General features: G+C 41.4%; 1 long non-coding RNA gene across 1 annotated transcript; it reads left to right on the top strand.

The window, feature by feature from the left end:
* Positions 1-3,370: 3,370 nt before the first annotated feature.
* Positions 3,371-12,470, top strand: LOC125316548. The gene is made up of 3 exons (XR_007199682.1): positions 3,371-3,381; positions 5,228-5,234; positions 12,212-12,470. It is a non-coding gene; the product is annotated as an uncharacterized LOC125316548 (long non-coding RNA).
* The last annotated feature ends 217 nt before the right edge of the window (positions 12,471-12,687 follow it).

Genomic DNA, 12,687 nt, shown 5'->3' with positions numbered 1-12,687 from the left:
ATTTACTATTTCTCGTAAAAAATTACGAACAATGGGAATAAAAGATCTTACTAGGAATGACCGATTCCTGGATGGTTGGTTCCCACCCTAAAACCGAGAACTGCCTGCTATGGACCGGTTCGGCAAAATGCGAAGCGTGAACCATCCACTCGTTCCATGAACCCACTCGGGAACCGGACCACCCGTCCGGTTCGATTTCTGGTTGGATCTCGATTACGGTCCTAGCGAGCACCAACATCAATTAAGAAAGAAAAGGGAACGAGTCTCTAACGGTTGAAGGAGGAAAAATTTTAATATGCAAAATAACGACGGGGACAATGATTTAGTAGCATTGCCAAATAGAAAAATTTCAATATGCAAGATAACAAGCATCGTAATATTTGCAAAAGTTATTTCAAAAGGCACAAATCCACTTTAGTGCAGCTATCTAGCTAAGCCTAAACCAACATGCCACAATCTCGCCGCGTCACTACATTAATTCCATGTTCCATATTTCATGAAGAAAGCATATCTAAAGTAATGCACTCAAATTAAAAGAATATACATTTGTATCATATAAAAAGACTTATTCGGGTGGGCCGATTAGATGGTTTCCACCGGGAAATAGGGAATCGAATCGATACCCACCGATTCCAGAAAATTAAAATCGAGAATCGGATGTACCGAACAGTATCCACCGATTATCATCCAAATGAGCTGATTAGGTACGATCCGATCCGAATTGGATGGATCAAGGTTTTTTTGCTTACCCCTAGATCTTACTACCATCAATTAGGACCGAACGTAAAAGGAAAGTAACAATCAACAAGGCGGTTCGATTACGAAAGGTGAAGAAAAATTACAAGTAACGTTGATAGTTTACCATTCTTTTGTGGAATATTACACACCATAGGTACCCCGTACTTAGGACGAAGAAAGCAATATTTCGTCCTCTAAAGAAGGGAATTAGTTAGTTTAGTTAATAATAGAAGAAGGGAATTTGCAATTCACTTTGGTTAGAGTACTATATTTGGTGGAATATTATCAACCACAGGATCCACATAACTTACTACGAAAGTAACATTACATACTCTAAACATATGTTACAAAATGATATTTCATAGGTAAATTCTGGCCGTCGATAATGCCCGATTGGAGCCCAAAGCGATTTCTTAGGGTATTTTCGGGCCGGGTACTTTTCATGTTCGGGTAATAGTTTAACATACACATATCTTAACGGTTACAAATGATGCTCGAACCGAACCGAAACATTTGATGTTAGGGCTTGAAACAAAACAGAACGAGAAAATTATAAATAAGGGCTTGAACTGTCTCATTTTTCTCAAATAAGGACATGAAGTTTGCATTATTTCCAAATAAGGGCCTCAAACGATGACCGATTACCGACAAGGACTAGGCGAGGCCAGCCCTCGCCCGATCTACGTCATCTTCTTCTTCTTCTTCTTCTTCTTCTTCTTCTTCTTCTTCTTCGCGGCTATGATCGACTATGATTTTGACACCTCTTCACTTCACAAAACACATTTTCGCAGCCGGCGACGACCCGCCCTCACCTGTGGTTGTTAATGCGAGGCCGCCTCGAAGGATGGCATTGTGCTACCCAGGCGAGGCCACCCATGATGGCCGCGAGGGACTGCCTTGTCGGCTGCAACAACGAAAAAATAAAGAAATGCAAAAAAAAAAGAGAGTAAATGACAAAAATACATTTGGTTATGCTATTCTTTGAGACATAAACGACATTTGAAGCCCTTATTTAAAATTTTCCCAAACATAATACATTAAAATACACTTCGAAACCATAATACGCTCTCTCTGGCGAAATTCCTACTCCGCCTTCCTCATTCATCGGCTCCGACACCGTCGACTCTTCCACAAATCCAGTAAACCCTAGACGGCGATTCTTCAACTCCGGAGGACAGCCCTTCAGCTCGGCTATTGACTCCATCCTCATCTTCACTTGGATCACCTCTCCGTCTTCGTCATCGAGGTCCAACTACTCGATCGCCCACTGATGTTGCAGTTGGTTTGGAGGCGGCTGGATTGTGTGTGCTTCACTGCTTCCTTAGTTAATTGTGTATGTGTGTAGCTGCTGTTCTCTTCTCCGGCTAACGTCGCCTATGAGCACGAAACCTACCATTGAAGGAGCACTGTGATCATGCGCGTTGCCGAATTTTTCGAAGAGCATAATCTTTCGATTCCCTCCATTTCTCTCTTTCTGAGTGCAGAGCACGCATCGACTCCTTCCTTGGATCTGCTTTTGTTTTGCTAAGAGCGTATATTCTATGGTTTCGACTTTGGGGTCAATTCATTGCGTTGAGTTGTGCGTCTTTTCCTGAATTTTCAGAATTTACAGAGGCTTCTTCATCGAGTTCTATATTATGGGACCTCATTTGTTGGTGACAATCTAAGTAGCATCGACACCGACACACGACAGCTAACGGCGACACATCACTTCTATAAAAAAAAATAGATAAGTCAGACACATGAGGACACGTTATATATTAAATATATAATCTTATATATATAGAGAGTAAATTATTGTTTTTTATGACTATTTCTATCAATTTAATTTAATGATTCTTATTCACAAATAAATAACTAATAAAAAATAGCCGATAATGTATATACACTAAAAATATTAATTAGGGTTAGGGCAATTAGGGCCGAGCCGATTAGGGAGGAGGAATTTAGAATATTAGGTTTTGATAGATTACATTTTGACCCCCTAAAATATCAAAAAATTTTAAAATTCACCCATGCCTGTTGGAATAGCATGCTGGGATTCCGGGCTTGCGTGTCGCTGATGTATCGAGAGCGTTGATCACGTGTCGGACGCGTGATGGGCACCAACACATGTCCGACACCGAGACGAAGGCTCCCGGAGAGTATCCGTCCTTCCTAGATGATCGTAATGATTGAAGTGAATCGCACTTGAATTTGGCATATAAGTTTTTTAACTCAAGGACATTCCACATGTTCGACAGAATGAATGCCTGAATCATGGATAGTTAATTCCTATTGCATTCTGTTCACAAACATTCTGATGTCCATTTGAAGTTGCATTGGCTGTGTCTTATTGCATTCCCTGTATACAGTTGATTAAAATGCGAACAAAGTTAGACATATAAGCATGTTGTAGTGCTTGTTGTTTACGCGTGCTTTTAATATGTCAAATGTTGGCCCTGGGTGTTAATTATGTTGCGCTGTTCATGTGTGCATTTGCCGTGTCAATTGACGTTGAGCTCGCTTAGGAAGACTGTACATGGTATTACTCATCTAAGCTGCTGGACATGAGAAGTTTTCGTATCGTATATGATGTTATCTACATAGTCCTTGAGGTGCATAAATATGCATGGCGAGATGGGCATTTACAATTCTTTATCGGTATTCATTTCTCATCAAATTGTCTATGAATTACAATCACCATGAACAGCCGTAGAATTTTATCTGTTTGGTTATCTCTAAATTCCAGTCATTCGAGCGCATGCTCCAATTTCACTTCTCCCAACTTTTTCCAACGTGTCAATAAGTATTGTACCCTGAATCTTCTGATTGTCATTTGTACTCGCGGCACTCATCAATAAATACCGAGACAAGTTGCCATAAAGTCTAGCAGGTGTCAAGTTTAGAACTTAGGATGTAATACTACTTTTCAGTCATCTCGGTTAGTATATGATATCGTATGACTGCATATGATTAATAGTTAATGTATAGGTTCTTATTAATGAGTTGGTGCTTGCTAAAATTGACAAACCCGAATAAACATCAACACAAATATTAAACCGGAATTTACTAAAAATGACTAAATTTCAAAAGACTTGCGCTTTTTCCACTCATCATATAGCTCTGACACTTCATTATGTGGCCCATCACTTTTTGGTATAAATTTGTATGCTTCATTTTTTATTTATTATTTTGCCAACTCTTTTGTTTCCTTTTTTCTTTTCTTTTTTTTCTCTTACAGGTCCCACTTTCCTCCCCCTCCTTCTTCTTCCTTTCCACGCCTCCCACTCCTTCTTGTTCCAAGACGTCCCCGGTTTATTATCTATGATGCCAATCCCGTCGTCATCCCGTCTCTCTGTTCTCTTAACTTCACAAGGTGATCAATTTCTTTACAAGCTCCTCCTCGTTGACTAAGATAGAAGGGTGGTGTGGGAATTAACCCTTTGCGTCCGCATGATTTTGAACCTTCAGATTCTCAAGAACCACATTGAGCCTTTGACAGATCAACAATTGATGGGCATATGTAATTTGCACCGATCTTCGCAACAAGCCAAAGATGCTCTATCTCAAGGAATGGAAGCGCTACAGCAATCTCTCGTGGACACACTTTCTTCGACCACACCGAGTCCTATTGCTTCGGGAAATGTCGCAAAATACATGGGCCAAATGGCTATTCCAATGGAAAAATTGGCCACTCTTGAAAACTTCGTTCACCGGATGCTACGTAATTATACAAGGCATGTCTTCGAAATATTGAAAGTTATGCTTACTGTATTCAATATGAATTGTGTCGTTTGAAAGAAAACCCAGCATATGCGAGGAAAATCCATTTGGTATTGAGACTCAACTATTTTTGTTCCTTTTCTTATAGGCTGACCTCTTGAGATAGCTATTGGATGCATCGGATGTTAACCATCTGTCAAGTAAGCCTCACTCTTCTCGTTGTCAACAACTACATCCCCCTTCTCAGAGCACTAAGTTCATTAGTGTTAGCTCAACCTAGGACCGAAAACATTTTTTCTTCTGAACTCTTCTAATTGTAATTAATAGTTTTGATTAAAATTAATGTTTCCAGTGGGGATCCCCTTATGAACACCGATTGCAACCATAGTGATTCGAGCCGCCTTTGTTAGTGGAAAAAATTTTCACGTGATTTCCAACTTTGAGAATAAAATCGTATGAAAAGGGTATCATGGAAAGGATGGATGAGGATGAACATGTCATTAATCAAAATAGAGGACAGAGATACGGGAGGACGACGGGATTGTCATAGGGAAATGCTTTCCTAACGATATTGTCGGGGACAATGCAATTTTAACAATAAATTCACACACCATCACCATGTGCTTTGCATAAAGCTTCATTGGGAGATCGTGTGATCAGAAATAACCGACAAGTACTATCAAAATGTCACGTTAGCGGCTCCATTGCCATAATAGATTATAAACAGGAGACATCGGGGTTTTTGGAAGAAGAAAAAAAGAAGAAGTGGGAGGCGTGGAAAAAGGAGGAAAGTGGGACCCGTAAGAGGAAAAATAAAAAAGAAAATAAAAGAGTTGACAAAATAAAAAATAAAAAATGAAGTATATAAAGTTGTACCGTAAGTGATGGCCATACAAATGATAAGATGGTCAAAACATATACAAAAACGAGTATCAAAGTCATAATGGGAGTAGAAAAAGCGCGAGCCAATCCAAAACTCACAACAATAAGATGTTTTAATGAAACACTTAAAATCATATATCTTATTTTAGTAAATAACCACAAGGATGACGTTATTTCCACACCAATTTTAGTTAAAGCACATCTTTTGACCAAATTACTCTCTCTCTCTCTCTCTCTCTCTCTCTCTCTCTCTCTCTAACTGCACAAAGGCAAATGTACATGTAAAATATATATAACTGAAGATCTTTGTTTAAAGAGATAGTTGATTATCATTTGCCATCCGATTCTGTACGTATTTCGAATTAAGCATAAGGCTTGCGATGCGCACACATTCTTGAGCACTGTCAATTTACTAAGCCCTCTGTTTTGGTGTTATAGTGTTTTAAAATAAATCCAAATCAAATTACCTTGCTTCTTTTTGTCATTTTACTTGTATGATGCTCCTTAAGACGAATTCCAAATCAATTAGCCGTTGGGAATCGGATTCAAAGGACAGCTTGGATTCTGCAGCTTGACTAGGAATAGTGGCTTACCACCGCTTAATTTTAGAACAAAATAAATGGATATCGGGGACTGCTCTCTAATGCGAGAGCTATAAGTTCAGTCAGATAAGGGCAATCACGTTACTATGGTGGGTGTGTTAAGATACACATGTGAGTTATGTTAGAGAAGTCTTACGTCGGAGAAATGGTATGGTGTTGAGCAATTAATATATTCAAGTTGTCCGATAATTCATTGGCTTAACCTTTTGAATGAAAGTGGATCCAACTTGATATAAACAGTCTCGAATTTGGGCTCTCTTTTGGCGATCTTTCCCGATGAAGCTTCTGCTGCGCGCTCTCAACAAATGGTATGAGAGCCGATGGCGGATTGGTGGGCTCCCAATCTATCTTAGTGTTTAGAAAATATCTCAAGAAAAGAATACCGAATCGATTTTCGGGGGTGTGCATTGTGGTGTAGTAACACGCGCCCAATGTTAGAATTTATGGTTCTGTCCGGAAAAAGAGAGAGAGCATACCTAATATAAAGGATATCTAAATTAAGGGAGAGCATACCTAATATAAAGGACGCCTAAATTAAAGGAAAGCATACATGAAACCGAGCTTTCACGTGGATGGGAGACTTATTCGGTCAACAAGCCCAAGTTTGGACTTTACCTTTTCCTTTTATTGCATCGGTGACTCCAGTGCATGATCAAAAGTCGACCACGTTCAAAGACTCAAACTTGAGACATATTTTAATAGGGTGAATAAGGATATATAGATTTCAAGTCGAGCCCTCCGGCATGCTGCAATTAAAAGGATATGTGTCGACACTCGATACGCATAGCGAGTGTTGTTTAAATATGCCTCGGTATAATCAGTCCCACATCTCAATAATGTAACTTCTGTGTATTGGATTTTTCTAAGGGTGTAAGTGCGAATTCTCCGACACTGCTCTTTTGGAGGCTTACTACTTAATCAATTTTGCTAATACGAAGGCTTCAATTTGTGCATCGACAACCCCGAATTCATCTTTCGGCCAATTTGGTCCTTGAATTATTTATTTTTCGTTGTTTGGTACCGTTAAAATCTAAATGAAAACGTCGGCGAGGCTTTGAAGCTATTGGGGAGTGCTGCGGTGGCATCCTATGTGGCATTCCACATGGCGGACAGAGAAAAGTTTTAAGGAAATATGAAATAGGACCAGCGTTATTTCGAAAATTCAAAAACTAAAAAAAATATGGAGAAAAGGGAAAATGAAATGTGCAAAATAGAGGACGGAGGAGTTTCCACAGAATCATACGAGTGTTGATAAATTATGGAACATGACAACTAGGATTGGATTGTCCTGTCACCACGCAGATATAGAGATACGTGCATGCATCAACGTCATCCGGTGACTCTGGATGCATACGTAGCTAACCTATCAAAAGTCCTTTCCAACATGGAAGGAAAGAATGGGAGTGACCAAGTCTACCGGGTCTACTTACGAGAAAGAATGGGAGCCACAAACTTGTGGGCGGCAAATAACAAAAAAAAAAAAATAGAAATTGTGAAAAAAAAATTGATGGCAAGCTTAACACGATTAGTATCTTGTGCGATCAGGCAAGACTTTTCCTAAGGTTGGCAGTGGGCGGTGGGCAGTGATCGGTGATTGGTGATTGGTGGCTAGTGGCGACGGTGGTTAGCGATCGCGGGCGGCCGCCAATGGAGATCGGCAATGGTTGGCTATCGGGGACGGTCGGCGGGTGGTGGCCGGCGAAGGTCTGCGGTGGACGAAGGCGGGCGATGGTCGATGGTGGTCGTGGGCGGTGGTCAATGAAGGTCGGTGATGGATGGTGGCCGACAAGAGTCCGCGGCTGGTGGAGGTTAGCGGTAGTTGGCTATCGGGGACGGTCAACCGGTGGCGACCGGTAGAGGTCTGCAGTGGGCGAGGGCAAGCGATGGTCGGCGGTTGGCGGTGGTAGTGGGCGGTGGCCGGTGGAGATCGGGGATAGGTGGCGATCGGCGATGGTCCACGGTTGCGGAAGTTGGCAAATGTGGGTATGATCGAAAAGAAGGTGAGGGCGTATTAAAAAGAAGGTAAGACGAATAGTACTTCTTAAGTTGAAAAAACTATTTTTTTAACTTCTCAAATTGGGGGGAAAAACAACTTCAAAAATAGAAATTTCTTTCAAAAGTAAAAATTTTTATTAAATGGATTTAAGCTTCATAAGTTAAATTACCAAACCGATTTCGCCTTCAGAAGCACTTCTGGAGCGAAAATCCATTTCTATAAGTGTATCATGCGCACTCTTAGGATCAAGTGCGGTCGAGCAAGACTTTTCCTACGAGAAAATATTGGTACATGCATTAACATCTTCCAGCAACTCTAGATGCACACATAGCCTGTCAAAAGTTTTTTCCAACGTGGATGGAAAGAATGGGAGCGACCGTGTCTACCGGGTCTACTTGCAAGAAAGAGGCTTGCTAGCCTAACCATCCACATGGATAGTGTCGAGACCCTCTCGAGAGCTCTTGAGTATGAGGGCTAATGGGTCGTCTCTCCGACCCAGCTGCATGTGGACCTTCGAACGTGAGCCCCTCCCAAGGCCCATTACCCAAATCGCAACGGAGGTTACCTTCGGTGCGGTCTAGTGACATGTGCTACGTGTGCATGCCAAGGAGTGGCCACCAATCATTTCTTGGAGGGTATGATTGGAAAATCCTATCGAGTAGTTGGGAGCTTCTATTCGATTTTATAAAAACCAGAGAAATGGGATCGGGAACTTAGTTATGCCAACTACCAGAGTTAATGCCCTTTCGGTGCCTAAGTTGACTGAATTTTCTAACCTCGAAATTTCATGCGGATGAATAGGATACGAATCCTAAATCTAGGAGTTCATGCGGATGGGAATAACTACCCTAGCAAACACAATGAATAAAGAAAGTGCTCAAATCAAGGAATCGGATCATGCGGATAAATCGCATCAAATCAGCATGGCATTCCTAGTAGAGCCCTATTGGATTAGAGGACATCCAATCGCGCTTCGGAGGATAAACATGAGTGCTTTGGACATGATTTACCCATGAGGGGCAACATCGTAATTTTGAAAAAATTTAGGGACAATTGGCCAAAAAGGGTAAAATTGTCATTTCGGATGAGATCCGTAGTGAAAAGCGTCAAAAATAGGATTGGCCACCTAAACTAACCCATTTCTTAATTTTCGATATTTTTTAGAATTTTCTAGCATTTTTTGGAGACAATTTACCCTTGAGGGGTAAAATCGTCATTTTCTTAAAGAGAATGAGATGTGAAAGCCCCAGATAAAAGGATTGGCCACCCACCTGACCCAAACCCTAATTCTAAGTAATTTCCACAACTCATTGGGATATCAAAGGCAATTTACCCATTGAGGGGTAAAATCGTCATTTCAAGAAAAGACGAGACTTGAAAACCCAAATAGAAGAATTAGTCACCTAACCTGACCCAAACCCTAATTTTGGCATTTTCACAAATCTCAAAAAAATTTGGAAACGATTTACCCCTAAAGGATATGATCGTCTTTTCGGGCATATCGGAAGGAGAGACCTCAAAAATAGAATTGGCCGCTTAAGCGTGGTCATTCCTCAATTTTTGAGAATTTCTGAAATTTTTTAGGAAGTTTTCAACGAACTTTTCCCTTTTTTATTTTTGAAATTTATATCACACATATTCATATACAGAACTCACACAAACCACTAGCATGAAACTCGATCTTCCGATCTTGGGGTATGAACGAAAAATAAATTGCTGAAAGTAAATTTACAAACCACCAGTAGTAGGCTCAACCTTTCTGATTCTTATGATCCAATCGCTTGGAATAACATCGGTAACGAGCTTGACGGCTCAAGGTGTATTCGACAACCTTGATCGGTTATAAAATGAAGATCCGAAAAGTTCGTGGTGCTCGTCTAAACCTTATTTTTTTTTTTTAAAGAATCGAGAGCCCAAAGCGTCGAAAATAGGATTGGCTAGTTGATTGAGGTCATTTCCTATTTTTTGACATTTTTCTGAATTTATAGGAATTTTCGGGGACGATTTACCCTTAAGGGGTAAAATCGTTATTTTCAGAAGGGATTGGGACGTAAAATCCCAAAAATAGGGTTGGCCAGTTGAATGTGGCCATTTTTTAATTTTTGGGATTTTTTGGAATTTTTTTTAAAATTTTTATTGATTTTTTTTTAATTTTTCTGAATTTTTCACAATTTCTCATTTTTTGGATATTTAATTATCCGAATTTAAAAAAAAAGGGTTTGAAATAGCCCCTGGCGATGTGGCGCCACGTCGCCGCAACGTTGATGGTTGACCGGTCAATGGACGTTGACTTCTCTCTTTCTTTTTTCTGGCGTGAATCTTCTACGAATGGCCTTCGTAATTGTTTTGCTCTTTTAGCGTCTCTACAAGTGAAGTTCATGAGCAAAAGCTTAGAAAAAGAAGGATCAATAGAGATGCAAATAAGTCATCCTCCCGGAAGACCACCCTCCCTGTTTTTCTCCATGAAAAATCTACATCAAGCTTCCTTCCCTCGCTCCTTTGCCCCAGAATTCCTCTCTCTCTATCTTTATCTTATCTTAAAAATGTTGAGCATTTTTGAATCGGTGCTCTCCAGCTCCCCCCACAACGTAACTTGGACGAAGATGAGAGAAAAAAAAAACATCCTCCTCTGCAACGTGCTCTCTGGATTGTTGTCCACCAAGTCCGAAATGCTCTCCAACTCACCCCCACTTTTTCTATGGCCTACCGGCTTATTTTCTCGTGCTCTCCGGAGTGTCGGGAGAGTGGTTGAGTGGTAATCTTCGTCCGAAAATCACTCTTGTTCCCCGCACTCATTCTCCACTTAAAGGGGTTTTAGTTCGAATCCCACTTTCTCACCGAAAGTATCAAACAAAATCCTTCAAATACTCTTCCCCTTTCATGATTATGTCCACCAAAACATAACTCCGCTTCCTCTTTTGATCGATGATGATCACTATCGGTCTATTTGCCAATTTAAGCTTATTCTCTCACTACCGACCCAACGAAATGCGAATGCAATTTATGTAAAAATTAAATATGAGAGATATTTTTTTGTTTAGAATTAAAATTAGTTCTAATTTTTACGCAAAAATAACTAAAAAAAATTAGTCAAAATTTAGATGTCAACATACGGTCAAATGCGAGCCACAAACTTGTGGCTGGCAAATAACAAAAAAGAAAAAAAAAAGAAATTGTGAAAAAAAATTGATAACACGGTTAGTACCGTGTGCGATCGAGCAAGACTTTTCCTAAGTGAAAATATTAGGTACATGCATCACCGTTATCCAACGACTCCGGATGCAAGACATAGCTTGTCCAAAGTCTCTTCCAATGTGGATGGAAAGAGATGAGAGTGAATTATTGGGTAGGCCGCCTTCACTCGCTTCCCAATCACGACCCGAGTCAAGCTTCGTTACGCTTGGGACGGTTCGGACGAGAAAGTAGTGCAACTTGGATGCACGAGAAAGCCTACTCGGTTAGCTGTTGTTTCGGCTTGTCCGCAACATTGGACAAAGGAAAATCCAGAAAGGTCCTTCACAGTTTCCTCTTAAAGTCTTAAGCTCTCTCCCTCCCTCCTTTCATTTCTACCAACTTCCGCTCGAGCTATGGAACTTGGGCACTTCTGTTTTGTGCGATATCTGGCACCGGCTTGCCGTTTCCTTCTCTCGTCTCTCGCTCTTGCACTGTGCTTTGTCCAAGCCTCCTCCGCCACAAATGAAACCGACAAGCTCGCGCTGCTCGCATTTAAGGCGGCGGTCAAAGACCCTTACGGGGGGCTTGCTTCATGGAATGACACCGTCGGGTTTTGCCATTGGTATGGTGTCAAATGTGGCTCGAGGCACCAGAGGGTCACGGTCCCGAACTTGCAATCGCTAGGACTCACGGGACCCATCTCTCCTCACATCGGAAACCTAAGCTTCTTGAGTGAAATTCATCTCGAGAATAATAGTCTCGTTCGAGAAATCCCTCCGCAAGTCGGGCGGTTGCGCCGCCTGCGTTTTCTACGGCTAGACAACAATTCACCGGCCGGCGAAATTCCCAGAAACTTGTCGGCTTGCTCAAAGCTCGAAGTCCTCGGCATTGCATTCAGCCAACTATTCGGAGCAATTCCCACGGAACTCGGTTCATTATCGAAGCTACGATTTTTGTCCTTTTATAAAAATGCACTCTCTGGGAATGTGCCTTCCTCCTTTGGGAATTTATCTTCGCTGCGTGTTCTTGAACTCGCGGGAAATAACTTGGGCGGGAGCATTCCCGAAGATCTAGGCCGCCTGACAAGTTTAACTTACATCACTGTCCCAATAAGCAGATTGTCCGGTACAATTCCGTCTTCATTGCTCAATCTCTCCTCTCGATCCAAGTTTGACGCTTTAGAAAACCAGATACAAGGGAGTCTTCCTGCAGACTTAGGCTTGACGCTCCCAAATCTTCAATTATTCAGCATTGCCACGAACCAACTTGAGGGACCGATTCCTCCCTCGGTGTCCAATTGGGCAAAGCTAGAGGTTATTCAATTCGGAAAGAACAAGCTTTCGGGGAAAGTGCCTTCTTTTGGAAATATGCCTAGGCTTAGGCGTTTTGAATTCTCCGATAACCAGGTGGGAAGTGGGAATTCCGAAGACTTGAGCTACGTATGCTCATTGACAAACTCCACCGGACTAGAGCTCTTCGGAATTGGTCAGAACAGACTTGGCGGGGCACTGCCCAAATGCATAGGTAATTTCTCGCGCTCTCTCGGGGTGTTCGTCGTGAATGAGAACCTTATGTTTGGTGCGATTCCTG

Source organism: Rhodamnia argentea, chromosome 9 (assembly GCF_020921035.1).
Source record: "Rhodamnia argentea isolate NSW1041297 chromosome 9, ASM2092103v1, whole genome shotgun sequence".
Taxonomy (NCBI): Eukaryota; Viridiplantae; Streptophyta; class Magnoliopsida; order Myrtales; family Myrtaceae; genus Rhodamnia; species Rhodamnia argentea.
This window is presented reverse-complemented; position numbering and strand designations above follow the sequence as displayed.